Source organism: Haliotis rufescens, unplaced genomic scaffold, assembly GCF_023055435.1.
Source record: "Haliotis rufescens isolate VD_foot unplaced genomic scaffold, xgHalRufe1.0.p SCAF_12, whole genome shotgun sequence".
Classification (NCBI taxonomy): Eukaryota; Metazoa; Mollusca; class Gastropoda; order Lepetellida; family Haliotidae; genus Haliotis; species Haliotis rufescens.
Window position 1 is genome coordinate 35234259 of NW_025963802.1, and position 13924 is coordinate 35248182.

General features: G+C 41.4%; 25 non-coding genes across 25 annotated transcripts; all 25 read left to right on the plus strand.

Moving 5' to 3' along the window:
• Nucleotides 1-125: 125 nt before the first annotated feature.
• Nucleotides 126-221, plus strand: Trnak-uuu. Its single transcript has 2 exons — nucleotides 126-162; nucleotides 186-221. It is a non-coding gene; the product is annotated as a tRNA-Lys (tRNA).
• A 573-nt stretch (nucleotides 222-794) lies between these two features.
• On the plus strand, nucleotides 795-890 carry Trnak-uuu. Its single transcript has 2 exons — nucleotides 795-831; nucleotides 855-890. It is a non-coding gene; the product is annotated as a tRNA-Lys (tRNA).
• Nucleotides 891-1196: 306 nt separating this feature from the next.
• On the plus strand, nucleotides 1197-1292 carry Trnak-uuu. Its single transcript has 2 exons — nucleotides 1197-1233; nucleotides 1257-1292. It is a non-coding gene; the product is annotated as a tRNA-Lys (tRNA).
• A 573-nt stretch (nucleotides 1293-1865) lies between these two features.
• On the plus strand, nucleotides 1866-1961 carry Trnak-uuu. Its single transcript has 2 exons — nucleotides 1866-1902; nucleotides 1926-1961. It is a non-coding gene; the product is annotated as a tRNA-Lys (tRNA).
• Nucleotides 1962-2267: 306 nt separating this feature from the next.
• On the plus strand, nucleotides 2268-2363 carry Trnak-uuu. The gene is made up of 2 exons: nucleotides 2268-2304; nucleotides 2328-2363. It is a non-coding gene; the product is annotated as a tRNA-Lys (tRNA).
• Nucleotides 2364-2937: 574 nt separating this feature from the next.
• Trnak-uuu lies at nucleotides 2938-3033 on the plus strand. Its single transcript has 2 exons — nucleotides 2938-2974; nucleotides 2998-3033. It is a non-coding gene; the product is annotated as a tRNA-Lys (tRNA).
• Nucleotides 3034-3339: 306 nt separating this feature from the next.
• On the plus strand, nucleotides 3340-3435 carry Trnak-uuu. The gene is made up of 2 exons: nucleotides 3340-3376; nucleotides 3400-3435. It is a non-coding gene; the product is annotated as a tRNA-Lys (tRNA).
• Nucleotides 3436-4009: 574 nt separating this feature from the next.
• Nucleotides 4010-4105, plus strand: Trnak-uuu. Its single transcript has 2 exons — nucleotides 4010-4046; nucleotides 4070-4105. It is a non-coding gene; the product is annotated as a tRNA-Lys (tRNA).
• A 306-nt stretch (nucleotides 4106-4411) lies between these two features.
• On the plus strand, nucleotides 4412-4507 carry Trnak-uuu. Its single transcript has 2 exons — nucleotides 4412-4448; nucleotides 4472-4507. It is a non-coding gene; the product is annotated as a tRNA-Lys (tRNA).
• Nucleotides 4508-5081: 574 nt separating this feature from the next.
• Trnak-uuu lies at nucleotides 5082-5177 on the plus strand. Its single transcript has 2 exons — nucleotides 5082-5118; nucleotides 5142-5177. It is a non-coding gene; the product is annotated as a tRNA-Lys (tRNA).
• A 305-nt stretch (nucleotides 5178-5482) lies between these two features.
• Nucleotides 5483-5578, plus strand: Trnak-uuu. Its single transcript has 2 exons — nucleotides 5483-5519; nucleotides 5543-5578. It is a non-coding gene; the product is annotated as a tRNA-Lys (tRNA).
• A 574-nt stretch (nucleotides 5579-6152) lies between these two features.
• Nucleotides 6153-6248, plus strand: Trnak-uuu. The gene is made up of 2 exons: nucleotides 6153-6189; nucleotides 6213-6248. It is a non-coding gene; the product is annotated as a tRNA-Lys (tRNA).
• Nucleotides 6249-6553: 305 nt separating this feature from the next.
• On the plus strand, nucleotides 6554-6649 carry Trnak-uuu. Its single transcript has 2 exons — nucleotides 6554-6590; nucleotides 6614-6649. It is a non-coding gene; the product is annotated as a tRNA-Lys (tRNA).
• Nucleotides 6650-7223: 574 nt separating this feature from the next.
• Trnak-uuu lies at nucleotides 7224-7319 on the plus strand. The gene is made up of 2 exons: nucleotides 7224-7260; nucleotides 7284-7319. It is a non-coding gene; the product is annotated as a tRNA-Lys (tRNA).
• A 305-nt stretch (nucleotides 7320-7624) lies between these two features.
• On the plus strand, nucleotides 7625-7720 carry Trnak-uuu. Its single transcript has 2 exons — nucleotides 7625-7661; nucleotides 7685-7720. It is a non-coding gene; the product is annotated as a tRNA-Lys (tRNA).
• Nucleotides 7721-8294: 574 nt separating this feature from the next.
• Trnak-uuu lies at nucleotides 8295-8390 on the plus strand. The gene is made up of 2 exons: nucleotides 8295-8331; nucleotides 8355-8390. It is a non-coding gene; the product is annotated as a tRNA-Lys (tRNA).
• Nucleotides 8391-8695: 305 nt separating this feature from the next.
• Nucleotides 8696-8791, plus strand: Trnak-uuu. The gene is made up of 2 exons: nucleotides 8696-8732; nucleotides 8756-8791. It is a non-coding gene; the product is annotated as a tRNA-Lys (tRNA).
• A 574-nt stretch (nucleotides 8792-9365) lies between these two features.
• On the plus strand, nucleotides 9366-9461 carry Trnak-uuu. Its single transcript has 2 exons — nucleotides 9366-9402; nucleotides 9426-9461. It is a non-coding gene; the product is annotated as a tRNA-Lys (tRNA).
• A 305-nt stretch (nucleotides 9462-9766) lies between these two features.
• On the plus strand, nucleotides 9767-9862 carry Trnak-uuu. The gene is made up of 2 exons: nucleotides 9767-9803; nucleotides 9827-9862. It is a non-coding gene; the product is annotated as a tRNA-Lys (tRNA).
• Nucleotides 9863-10436: 574 nt separating this feature from the next.
• On the plus strand, nucleotides 10437-10532 carry Trnak-uuu. Its single transcript has 2 exons — nucleotides 10437-10473; nucleotides 10497-10532. It is a non-coding gene; the product is annotated as a tRNA-Lys (tRNA).
• Nucleotides 10533-11479: 947 nt separating this feature from the next.
• Trnak-uuu lies at nucleotides 11480-11575 on the plus strand. The gene is made up of 2 exons: nucleotides 11480-11516; nucleotides 11540-11575. It is a non-coding gene; the product is annotated as a tRNA-Lys (tRNA).
• A 305-nt stretch (nucleotides 11576-11880) lies between these two features.
• Nucleotides 11881-11976, plus strand: Trnak-uuu. Its single transcript has 2 exons — nucleotides 11881-11917; nucleotides 11941-11976. It is a non-coding gene; the product is annotated as a tRNA-Lys (tRNA).
• A 574-nt stretch (nucleotides 11977-12550) lies between these two features.
• On the plus strand, nucleotides 12551-12646 carry Trnak-uuu. Its single transcript has 2 exons — nucleotides 12551-12587; nucleotides 12611-12646. It is a non-coding gene; the product is annotated as a tRNA-Lys (tRNA).
• A 305-nt stretch (nucleotides 12647-12951) lies between these two features.
• Nucleotides 12952-13047, plus strand: Trnak-uuu. The gene is made up of 2 exons: nucleotides 12952-12988; nucleotides 13012-13047. It is a non-coding gene; the product is annotated as a tRNA-Lys (tRNA).
• Nucleotides 13048-13620: 573 nt separating this feature from the next.
• Trnak-uuu lies at nucleotides 13621-13716 on the plus strand. The gene is made up of 2 exons: nucleotides 13621-13657; nucleotides 13681-13716. It is a non-coding gene; the product is annotated as a tRNA-Lys (tRNA).
• The last annotated feature ends 208 nt before the right edge of the window (nucleotides 13717-13924 follow it).

Sequence of the window (13924 nt, forward strand, 5' to 3'; positions counted from 1 at the left end):
CTTGTATTGTATGTAACTCCTGAGTGGTGTACGACAAAAGGACTTTGAGGAAGCAGAAATGTTAACAAACATTTGTCTTTGCTTGTCTGTCAGCTGAACAGAAACATCTGGCTGGCTAGCCAAGAGCCCGGATAGCTCAGTCGGTAGAGCATCAGACTTTTAAGCGGTCTGTCACAATCAGAGTGATCTGAGGGTCCAGGGTTCGAGTCCCTGTTCGGGCGGTCCTCTTTTTATTTCACAATCATTATTCTACATTATATATTTCGGTTTCACATTTTAAAAACAAAGTAGTTTAACCAATCTATTCCATACAATATGATGGCGTCTGTACACTTGAAGAACAGAATGGGAAGAAAATATGTTTTCGTCTGTGAGAAATAATTCATTGAATGATGACATAGCTTGCATTGTATGTAATTCCTGAATGGCGGACCTGTCTAGATACGAGTAAGGTCTTCAGCAACCTATGCTTGCCGTAAAAGGCGACTATGCTTGTTTTAAGAGGCGACTAACGGGATCGGGTAGTCAGGATCACTGACTTGGTTGATCCATGCCATCGATCTCAATTACGTGGATCGATGCTCATCATACTAACCACAGGATTGTCTGGTCCAGACTCGATTATTTACAGACCGCCGTCATATAAGATGGAATATTGCAGAGTGCGGCGTGTTTGCCAACCAACCAACCTGAATGATGTACGATAAAAGGCGCTTGAGGCAGCAGAAATGTCAACAAACATTTTGTTTGCTTGTCTGTCAGCTGAACAGAAACATCTGGCTAGCTTACCGAGTGCCCGGATAGCTCAGTCGGTAGAGCATCAGACTTTTAAGCGGTCTGTCACAATCAGAGTGATCTGAGGGTCCAGGGTTCGAGTCCCTGTTCGGGCGGTCCTCTTTTTATTTTCACAATCATTATTCTTCATAACATATTACGGTTTCACATTTCAAAAACAAAGTATTTTAACCAATCTATTCCATACAATATGACGACATCTGTGAACCTGAAGAACAGAATGGGGAGAGAATATATTTTCGTGTATGAGAAATAATTCATTGAATGATGAAATATCTTGTATTGTATGTAACTCCTGAGTGGTGTACGACAAAAGGACTTTGAGGAAGCAGAAATGTTAACAAACATTTGTCTTTGCTTGTCTGTCAGCTGAACAGAAACATCTGGCTGGCTAGCCAAGAGCCCGGATAGCTCAGTCGGTAGAGCATCAGACTTTTAAGCGGTCTGTCACAATCAGAGTGATCTGAGGGTCCAGGGTTCGAGTCCCTGTTCGGGCGGTCCTCTTTTTATTTCACAATCATTATTCTACATTATATATTTCGGTTTCACATTTTAAAAACAAAGTAGTTTAACCAATCTATTCCATACAATATGATGGCGTCTGTACACTTGAAGAACAGAATGGGAAGAAAATATGTTTTCGTCTGTGAGAAATAATTCATTGAATGATGACATAGCTTGCATTGTATGTAATTCCTGAATGGCGGACCTGTCTAGATACGAGTAAGGTCTTCAGCAACCTATGCTTGCCGTAAAAGGCGACTATGCTTGTTTTAAGAGGCGACTAACGGGATCGGGTAGTCAGGATCACTGACTTGGTTGATCCATGCCATCGATCTCAATTACGTGGATCGATGCTCATCATACTAACCACAGGATTGTCTGGTCCAGACTCGATTATTTACAGACCGCCGTCATATAAGATGGAATATTGCAGAGTGCGGCGTGTTTGCCAACCAACCAACCTGAATGATGTACGATAAAAGGCGCTTGAGGCAGCAGAAATGTCAACAAACATTTTGTTTGCTTGTCTGTCACCTGAACAGAAACATCTGGCTAGCTTACCGAGTGCCCGGATAGCTCAGTCGGTAGAGCATCAGACTTTTAAGCGGTCTGTCACAATCAGAGTGATCTGAGGGTCCAGGGTTCGAGTCCCTGTTCGGGCGGTCCTCTTTTTATTTTCACAATCATTATTCTTCATAACATATTACGGTTTCACATTTCAAAAACAAAGTATTTTAACCAATCTATTCCATACAATATGACGACATCTGTGAACCTGAAGAACAGAATGGGGAGAGAATATATTTTCGTGTATGAGAAATAATTCATTGAATGATGAAATATCTTGTATTGTATGTAACTCCTGAGTGGTGTACGACAAAAGGACTTTGAGGAAGCAGAAATGTTAACAAACATTTGTCTTTGCTTGTCTGTCAGCTGAACAGAAACATCTGGCTGGCTAGCCAAGAGCCCGGATAGCTCAGTCGGTAGAGCATCAGACTTTTAAGCGGTCTGTCACAATCAGAGTGATCTGAGGGTCCAGGGTTCGAGTCCCTGTTCGGGCGGTCCTCTTTTTATTTCACAATCATTATTCTACATTATATATTTCGGTTTCACATTTTAAAAACAAAGTAGTTTAACCAATCTATTCCATACAATATGATGGCGTCTGTACACTTGAAGAACAGAATGGGAAGAAAATATGTTTTCGTCTGTGAGAAATAATTCATTGAATGATGACATAGCTTGCATTGTATGTAACTCCTGAATGGTGGACCCGTGAAGATCCGAGTAAGGTCTTCAGCAACCTATGCTTGCCGTAAAAGGCGACTATGCTTGTTTTAAGAGGCGACTAACGGGATCGGGTAGTCAGGATCACTGACTTGGTTGATCCATGCCATCGATCTCAATTACGTGGATCGATGCTCATCATACTAACCACAGGATTGTCTGGTCCAGACTCGATTATTTACAGACCGCCGTCATATAAGATGGAATATTGCAGAGTGCGGCGTGTTTGCCAACCAACCAACCTGAATGATGTACGATAAAAGGCGCTTGAGGCAGCAGAAATGTCAACAAACATTTGTGTTTGCTTGTCTGTCACCTGAACAGAAACATCTGGCTAGCTTACCGAGTGCCCGGATAGCTCAGTCGGTAGAGCATCAGACTTTTAAGCGGTCTGTCACAATCAGAGTGATCTGAGGGTCCAGGGTTCGAGTCCCTGTTCGGGCGGTCCTCTTTTTATTTTCACAATCATTATTCTTCATAACATATTACGGTTTCACATTTCAAAAACAAAGTATTTTAACCAATCTATTCCATACAATATGACGACATCTGTGAACCTGAAGAACAGAATGGGGAGAGAATATATTTTCGTGTATGAGAAATAATTCATTGAATGATGAAATATCTTGTATTGTATGTAACTCCTGAGTGGTGTACGACAAAAGGACTTTGAGGAAGCAGAAATGTTAACAAACATTTGTCTTTGCTTGTCTGTCAGCTGAACAGAAACATCTGGCTGGCTAGCCAAGAGCCCGGATAGCTCAGTCGGTAGAGCATCAGACTTTTAAGCGGTCTGTCACAATCAGAGTGATCTGAGGGTCCAGGGTTCGAGTCCCTGTTCGGGCGGTCCTCTTTTTATTTCACAATCATTATTCTACATTATATATTTCGGTTTCACATTTTAAAAACAAAGTAGTTTAACCAATCTATTCCATACAATATGATGGCGTCTGTACACTTGAAGAACAGAATGGGAAGAAAATATGTTTTCGTCTGTGAGAAATAATTCATTGAATGATGACATAGCTTGCATTGTATGTAATTCCTGAATGGCGGACCCGTCTAGATACGAGTAAGGTCTTCAGCAACCAATGCTTGCCGTAAAAGGCGACTATGCTTGTTTTAAGAGGCGACTAACGGGATCGGTTAGTCAGGATCACTGACTTGGTTGATGCATGTCATCGATCTCAATTACGTGGATCGATGCTCATCATATTAATCACTGGATTGTCTGGTCCAGACTCGATTATTTACAGACCGCCGTCATATAAGATGGAATATTGCAGAGTGCGGCGTGTTTGCCAACCAACCAACCTGAATGATGTACGATAAAAGGCGCTTGAGGCAGCAGAAATGTCAACAAACATTTGTCTTTGCTTGTCTGTCACCTGAACAGAAACATCTGGCTAGCTTACCGAGTGCCCGGATAGCTCAGTCGGTAGAGCATCAGACTTTTAAGCGGTCTGTCACAATCAGAGTGATCTGAGGGTCCAGGGTTCGAGTCCCTGTTCTGGCGGTCCTCTTTTTATTTTCACAATCATTATTCTTCATAACATATTACGGTTTCACATTTCAAAAACAAAGTATTTTAACCAATCTATTCCATACAATATGACGACATCTGTGAACCTGAAGAACAGAATGGGGAGAGAATATATTTTCGTGTATGAGAAATAATTCATTGAATGATGAAATATCTTGTATTGTATGTAACTCCTGAGTGGTGTACGACAAAAGGACTTTGAGGAAGCAGAAATGTTAACAAACATTTGTCTTTGCTTGTCTGTCAGCTGAACAGAAACATCTGGCTGGCTAGCCAAGAGCCCGGATAGCTCAGTCGGTAGAGCATCAGACTTTTAAGCGGTCTGTCACAATCAGAGTGATCTGAGGGTCCAGGGTTCGAGTCCCTGTTCGGGCGGTCCTCTTTTTATTTCACAATCATTATTCTACATTATATATTTCGGTCTCACATTTTAAAAACAAAGTAGTTTAACCAATCTATTCCATACAATATGATGGCGTCTGTACACTTGAAGAACAGAATGGGAAGAAAATATGTTTTCGTCTGTGAGAAATAATTCATTGAATGATGACATAGCTTGCATTGTATGTAACTCCTGAATGGTGGACCCGTGAAGATCCGAGTAAGGTCTTCAGCAACCTATGCTTGCCGTAAAAGGCGACTATGCTTGTTTTAAGAGGCGACTAACGGGATCGGGTAGTCAGGATCACTGACTTGGTTGATCCATGCCATCGATCTCAATTACGTGGATCGATGCTCATCATACTAACCACAGGATTGTCTGGTCCAGACTCGATTATTTACAGACCGCCGTCATATAAGATGGAATATTGCAGAGTGCGGCGTGTTTGCCAACCAACCAACCTGAATGATGTACGATAAAAGGCGCTTGAGGCAGCAGAAATGTCAACAAACATTTGTGTTTGCTTGTCTGTCACCTGAACAGAAACATCTGGCTAGCTTACCGAGTGCCCGGATAGCTCAGTCGGTAGAGCATCAGACTTTTAAGCGGTCTGTCACAATCAGAGTGATCTGAGGGTCCAGGGTTCGAGTCCCTGTTCGGGCGGTCCTCTTTTTATTTCACAATCATTATTCTTCATAACATATTACGGTTTCACATTTCAAAAACAAAGTATTTTAACCAATCTATTCCATACAATATGACGACATCTGTGAACCTGAAGAACAGAATGGGGAGAGAATATATTTTCGTGTATGAGAAATAATTCATTGAATGATGAAATATCTTGTATTGTATGTAACTCCTGAGTGGTGTACGACAAAAGGACTTTGAGGAAGCAGAAATGTTAACAAACATTTGTCTTTGCTTGTCTGTCAGCTGAACAGAAACATCTGGCTGGCTAGCCAAGAGCCCGGATAGCTCAGTCGGTAGAGCATCAGACTTTTAAGCGGTCTGTCACAATCAGAGTGATCTGAGGGTCCAGGGTTCGAGTCCCTGTTCGGGCGGTCCTCTTTTTATTTCACAATCATTATTCTACATTATATATTTCGGTTTCACATTTTAAAAACAAAGTAGTTTAACCAATCTATTCCATACAATATGATGGCGTCTGTACACTTGAAGAACAGAATGGGAAGAAAATATGTTTTCGTCTGTGAGAAATAATTCATTGAATGATGACATAGCTTGCATTGTATGTAATTCCTGAATGGCGGACCCGTCTAGATACGAGTAAGGTCTTCAGCAACCTATGCTTGCCGTAAAAGGCGACTATGCTTGTTTTAAGAGGCGACTAACGGGATCGGGTAGTCAGGATCACTGACTTGGTTGATCCATGCCATCGATCTCAATTACGTGGATCGATGCTCATCATACTAATCACTGGATTGTCTGGTCCAGACTCGATTATTTACAGACCGCCGTCATATAAGATGGAATATTGCAGAGTGCGGCGTGTTTGCCAACCAACCAACCTGAATGATGTACGATAAAAGGCGCTTGAGGCAGCAGAAATGTCAACAAACATTTGTGTTTGCTTGTCTGTCACCTGAACAGAAACATCTGGCTAGCTTACCGAGTGCCCGGATAGCTCAGTCGGTAGAGCATCAGACTTTTAAGCGGTCTGTCACAATCAGAGTGATCTGAGGGTCCAGGGTTCGAGTCCCTGTTCGGGCGGTCCTCTTTTTATTTCACAATCATTATTCTTCATAACATATTACGGTTTCACATTTCAAAAACAAAGTATTTTAACCAATCTATTCCATACAATATGACGACATCTGTGAACCTGAAGAACAGAATGGGGAGAGAATATATTTTCGTGTATGAGAAATAATTCATTGAATGATGAAATATCTTGTATTGTATGTAACTCCTGAGTGGTGTACGACAAAAGGACTTTGAGGAAGCAGAAATGTTAACAAACATTTGTCTTTGCTTGTCTGTCAGCTGAACAGAAACATCTGGCTGGCTAGCCAAGAGCCCGGATAGCTCAGTCGGTAGAGCATCAGACTTTTAAGCGGTCTGTCACAATCAGAGTGATCTGAGGGTCCAGGGTTCGAGTCCCTGTTCGGGCGGTCCTCTTTTTATTTCACAATCATTATTCTACATTATATATTTCGGTTTCACATTTTAAAAACAAAGTAGTTTAACCAATCTATTCCATACAATATGATGGCGTCTGTACACTTGAAGAACAGAATGGGAAGAAAATATGTTTTCGTCTGTGAGAAATAATTCATTGAATGATGACATAGCTTGCATTGTATGTAATTCCTGAATGGCGGACCCGTCTAGATACGAGTAAGGTCTTCAGCAACCAATGCTTGCCGTAAAAGGCGACTATGCTTGTTTTAAGAGGCGACTAACGGGATCGGGTAGTCAGGATCACTGACTTGGTTGATGCATGTCATCGATCTCAATTACGTGGATCGATGCTCATCATATTAATCACTGGATTGTCTGGTCCAGACTCGATTATTTACAGACCGCCGTCATATAAGATGGAATATTGCAGAGTGCGGCGTGTTTGCCAACCAACCAACCTGAATGATGTACGATAAAAGGCGCTTGAGGCAGCAGAAATGTCAACAAACATTTGTGTTTGCTTGTCTGTCACCTGAACAGAAGCATCTGGCTAGCTTACCGAGTGCCCGGATAGCTCAGTCGGTAGAGCATCAGACTTTTAAGCGGTCTGTCACAATCAGAGTGATCTGAGGGTCCAGGGTTCGAGTCCCTGTTCGGGCGGTCCTCTTTTTATTTCACAATCATTATTCTTCATAACATATTACGGTTTCACATTTCAAAAACAAAGTATTTTAACCAATCTATTCCATACAATATGACGACATCTGTGAACCTGAAGAACAGAATGGGGAGAGAATATATTTTCGTGTATGAGAAATAATTCATTGAATGATGAAATATCTTGTATTGTATGTAACTCCTGAGTGGTGTACGACAAAAGGACTTTGAGGAAGCAGAAATGTTAACAAACATTTGTCTTTGCTTGTCTGTCAGCTGAACAGAAACATCTGGCTGGCTAGCCAAGAGCCCGGATAGCTCAGTCGGTAGAGCATCAGACTTTTAAGCGGTCTGTCACAATCAGAGTGATCTGAGGGTCCAGGGTTCGAGTCCCTGTTCGGGCGGTCCTCTTTTTATTTCACAATCATTATTCTACATTATATATTTCGGTTTCACATTTTAAAAACAAAGTAGTTTAACCAATCTATTCCATACAATATGATGGCGTCTGTACACTTGAAGAACAGAATGGGAAGAAAATATGTTTTCGTCTGTGAGAAATAATTCATTGAATGATGACATAGCTTGCATTGTATGTAATTCCTGAATGGCGGACCCGTCTAGATACGAGTAAGGTCTTCAGCAACCAATGCTTGCCGTAAAAGGCGACTATGCTTGTTTTAAGAGGCGACTAACGGGATCGGGTAGTCAGGATCACTGACTTGGTTGATCCATGCCATCGATCTCAATTACGTGGATCGATGCTCATCATACTAATCACTGGATTGTCTGGTCCAGACTCGATTATTTACAGACCGCCGTCATATAAGATGGAATATTGCAGAGTGCGGCGTGTTTGCCAACCAACCAACCTGAATGATGTACGATAAAAGGCGCTTGAGGCAGCAGAAATGTCAACAAACATTTGTGTTTGCTTGTCTGTCACCTGAACAGAAACATCTGGCTAGCTTACCGAGTGCCCGGATAGCTCAGTCGGTAGAGCATCAGACTTTTAAGCGGTCTGTCACAATCAGAGTGATCTGAGGGTCCAGGGTTCGAGTCCCTGTTCGGGCGGTCCTCTTTTTATTTCACAATCATTATTCTTCATAACATATTACGGTTTCACATTTCAAAAACAAAGTATTTTAACCAATCTATTCCATACAATATGACGACATCTGTGAACCTGAAGAACAGAATGGGGAGAGAATATATTTTCGTGTATGAGAAATAATTCATTGAATGATGAAATATCTTGTATTGTATGTAACTCCTGAGTGGTGTACGACAAAAGGACTTTGAGGAAGCAGAAATGTTAACAAACATTTGTCTTTGCTTGTCTGTCAGCTGAACAGAAACATCTGGCTGGCTAGCCAAGAGCCCGGATAGCTCAGTCGGTAGAGCATCAGACTTTTAAGCGGTCTGTCACAATCAGAGTGATCTGAGGGTCCAGGGTTCGAGTCCCTGTTCGGGCGGTCCTCTTTTTATTTCACAATCATTATTCTACATTATATATTTCGGTTTCACATTTTAAAAACAAAGTAGTTTAACCAATCTATTCCATACAATATGATGGCGTCTGTACACTTGAAGAACAGAATGGGAAGAAAATATGTTTTCGTCTGTGAGAAATAATTCATTGAATGATGACATAGCTTGCATTGTATGTAATTCCTGAATGGCGGACCCGTCTAGATACGAGTAAGGTCTTCAGCAACCAATGCTTGCCGTAAAAGGCGACTATGCTTGTTTTAAGAGGCGACTAACGGGATCGGGTAGTCAGGATCACTGACTTGGTTGATGCATGTCATCGATCTCAATTACGTGGATCGATGCTCATCATATTAATCACTGGATTGTCTGGTCCAGACTCGATTATTTACAGACCGCCGTCATATAAGATGGAATATTGCAGAGTGCGGCGTGTTTGCCAACCAACCAACCTGAATGATGTACGATAAAAGGCGCTTGAGGCAGCAGAAATGTCAACAAACATTTGTGTTTGCTTGTCTGTCACCTGAACAGAAACATCTGGCTAGCTTACCGAGTGCCCGGATAGCTCAGTCGGTAGAGCATCAGACTTTTAAGCGGTCTGTCACAATCAGAGTGATCTGAGGGTCCAGGGTTCGAGTCCCTGTTCGGGCGGTCCTCTTTTTATTTCACAATCATTATTCTTCATAACATATTACGGTTTCACATTTCAAAAACAAAGTATTTTAACCAATCTATTCCATACAATATGACGACATCTGTGAACCTGAAGAACAGAATGGGGAGAGAATATATTTTCGTGTATGAGAAATAATTCATTGAATGATGAAATATCTTGTATTGTATGTAACTCCTGAGTGGTGTACGACAAAAGGACTTTGAGGAAGCAGAAATGTTAACAAACATTTGTCTTTGCTTGTCTGTCAGCTGAACAGAAACATCTGGCTGGCTAGCCAAGAGCCCGGATAGCTCAGTCGGTAGAGCATCAGACTTTTAAGCGGTCTGTCACAATCAGAGTGATCTGAGGGTCCAGGGTTCGAGTCCCTGTTCGGGCGGTCCTCTTTTTATTTCACAATCATTATTCTACATTATATATTTCGGTTTCACATTTTAAAAACAAAGTAGTTTAACCAATCTATTCCATACAATATGATGGCGTCTGTACACTTGAAGAACAGAATGGGAAGAAAATATGTTTTCGTCTGTGAGAAATAATTCATTGAATGATGACATAGCTTGCATTGTATGTAACTCCTGAATGGTGGACCCGTGAAGATCCGAGTAAGGTCTTCAGCAACCAATGCTTGCCGTAAAAGGCGACTATGCTTGTTTTAAGAGGCGACTTACGGGATCGGGTAGTCAGGATCACTGACTTGGTTGATGCATGTCATCGATCTCAATTACGTGGATCGATGCTCATCATATTAATCACTGGATTGTCTGGTCCAGACTCGATTATTTACAGACCGCCGTCATATAAGATGGAATATTGCAGAGTGCGGCGTGTTTGCCAACCAACCAACCTGAATGATGTACGATAAAAGGCGCTTGAGGCAGCAGAAATGTCAACAAACATTTGTGTTTGCTTGTCTGTCACCTGAACAGAAACATCTGGCTAGCTTACCGAGTGCCCGGATAGCTCAGTCGGTAGAGCATCAGACTTTTAAGCGGTCTGTCACAATCAGAGTGATCTGAGGGTCCAGGGTTCGAGTCCCTGTTCGGGCGGTCCTCTTTTTATTTCACAATCATTATTCTTCATAACATATTACGGTTTCACATTTCAAAAACAAAGTATTTTAACCAATCTATTCCATACAATATGACGACATCTGTGAACCTGAAGAACAGAATGGGGAGAGAATATATTTTCGTGTATGAGAAATAATTCATTGAATGATGAAATATCTTGTATTGTATGTAACTCCTGAGTGGTGTACGACAAAAGGACTTTGAGGAAGCAGAAATGTTAACAAACATTTGTCTTTGCTTGTCTGTCAGCTGAACAGAAACATCTGGCTGGCTAGCCAAGAGCCCGGATAGCTCAGTCGGTAGAGCATCAGACTTTTAAGCGGTCTGTCACAATCAGAGTGATCGGGCGGTCCTCTTTTTATTTCACAATCATTATTCTACATTATATATTTCGGTTTCACATTTTAAAAACAAAGTAGTTTAACCAATCTATTCCATACAATATGATGGCGTCTGTACACTTGAAGAACAGAATGGGAAGAAAATATGTTTTCGTCTGTGAGAAATAATTCATTGAATGATGACATAGCTTGCATTGTATGTAATTCCTGAATGGCGGACCCGTCTAGATACGAGTAAGGTCTTCAGCAACCAATGCTTGCCGTAAAAGGCGACTATGCTTGTTTTAAGAGGCGACTAACGGGATCGGGTAGTCAGGATCACTGACTTGGTTGATGCATGTCATCGATCTCAATTACGTGGATCGATGCTCATCATATTAATCACTGGATTGTCTGGTCCAGACTCGATTATTTACAGACCGCCGTCATATAAGATGGAATATTGCAGAGTGCGGCGTGTTTGCCAACCAACCAACCTGAATGATGTACGATAAAAGGCGCTTGAGGCAGCAGAAATGTCAACAAACATTTGTGTTTGCTTGTCTGTCACCTGAACAGAAACATCTGGCTAGCTTACCGAGTGCCCGGATAGCTCAGTCGGTAGAGCATCAGACTTTTAAGCGGTCTGTCACAATCAGAGTGATCTGAGGGTCCAGGGTTCGAGTCCCTGTTCGGGCGGTCCTCTTTTTATTTCACAATCATTATTCTTCATAACATATTACGGTTTCACATTTCAAAAACAAAGTATTTTAACCAATCTATTCCATACAATATGACGACATCTGTGAACCTGAAGAACAGAATGGGGAGAGAATATATTTTCGTGTATGAGAAATAATTCATTGAATGATGAAATATCTTGTATTGTATGTAACTCCTGAGTGGTGTACGACAAAAGGACTTTGAGGAAGCAGAAATGTTAACAAACATTTGTCTTTGCTTGTCTGTCAGCTGAACAGAAACATCTGGCTGGCTAGCCAAGAGACCGGATAGCTCAGTCGGTAGAGCATCAGACTTTTAAGCGGTCTGTCACAATCAGAGTGATCTGAGGGTCCAGGGTTCGAGTACCTGTTCGGGCGGTCCTCTTTTTATTTCACAATCATTATTCTACATTATATATTTCGGTTTCACATTTTAAAAACAAAGTAGTTTAACCAATCTATTCCATACAATATGATGGCGTCTGTACACTTGAAGAACAGAATGGGAAGAAAATATGTTTTCGTCTGTGAGAAATAATTCATTGAATGATGACATAGCTTGCATTGTATGTAACTCCTGAATGGTGGACCCGTGAAGATCCGAGTAAGGTCTTCAGCAACCAATGCTTGCCGTAAAAGGCGACTATGCTTGTTTTAAGAGGCGACTAACGGGATCGGGTAGTCAGGATCACTGACTTGGTTGATGCATGTCATCGATCTCAATTACGTGGATCGATGCTCATCATATTAATCACTGGATTGTCTGGTCCAGACTCGATTATTTACAGACCGCCGTCATATAAGATGGAATATTGCAGAGTGCGGCGTGTTTGCCAACCAACCAACCTGAATGATGTACGATAAAAGGCGCTTGAGGCAGCAGAAATGTCAACAAACATTTGTGTTTGCTTGTCTGTCACCTGAACAGAAACATCTGGCTAGCTTACCGAGTGCCCGGATAGCTCAGTCGGTAGAGCATCAGACTTTTAAGCGGTCTGTCACAATCAGAGTGATCTGAGGGTCCAGGGTTCGAGTCCCTGTTCGGGCGGTCCTCTTTTTATTTCACAATCATTATTCTTCATAACATATTACGGTTTCACATTTCAAAAACAAAGTATTTTAACCAATCTATTCCATACAATATGACGACATCTGTGAACCTGAAGAACAGAATGGGGAGAGAATATATTTTCGTGTATTAGAAATAATTCATTGAATGATGAAATATCTTGTATTGTATGTAACTCCTGAGTGGTGTACGACAAAAGGACTTTGAGGAAGCAGAAATGTTAACAAACATTTGTCTTTGCTTGTCTGTCAGCTGAACAGAAACATCTGGCTGGCTAGCCAAGAGACCGGATAGCTCAGTCGGTAGAGCATCAGACTTTTAAGCGGTCTGTCACAATCAGAGTGATCTGAGGGTCCAGGGTTCGAGTCCCTGTTCGGGCGGTCCTCTTTTTATTTCACAATCATTATTCTACATTATATATTTCGGTTTCACATTTTAAAAACAAAGTAGTTTAACCAATCTATTCCATACAATATGATGGCGTCTGTACACTTGAAGAACAGAATGGGAAGAAAATATGTTTTCGTCTGTGAGAAATAATTCATTGAATGATGACATAGCTTGCATTGTATGTAACTCCTGAATGGTGGACCCGTGAAGATCCGAGTAAGGTCTTCAGCAACCAATGCTTGCCGTAAAAGGCGACTATGCTTGTTTTAAGAGGCGACTAACGGGATCGGGTAGTCAGATCACTGACTTGGTTGATGCATGTCATCGATCTCAATTACGTGGATCGATGCTCATCATATTAATCACTGGATTTTCTGGTCCAGACTCGATTATTTACAGACCGCCGTCATATAAGATGGAATATTGCAGAGTGCGGCGTGTTTGCCAACCAACCAACCTGAATGATGTACGATAAAAGGCGCTTGAGGCAGCAGAAATGTCAACAAACATTTGTGTTTGCTTGTCTGTCACCTGAACAGAAACATCTGGCTAGCTTACCGAGTGCCCGGATAGCTCAGTCGGTAGAGCATCAGACTTTTAAGCGGTCTGTCACAATCAGAGTGATCTGAGGGTCCAGGGTTCGAGTCCCTGTTCGGGCGGTCCTCTTTTTATTTCACAATCATTATTCTTCATAACATATTACGGTTTCACATTTCAAAAACAAAGTATTTTAACCAATCTATTCCATACAATATGACGACATCTGTGAACCTGAAGAACAGAATGGGGAGAGAATATATTTTCGTGTATGAGAAATAATTCATTGAATGATGAAATATCTTGCATTGTATGTAACTCCTGAGTGGT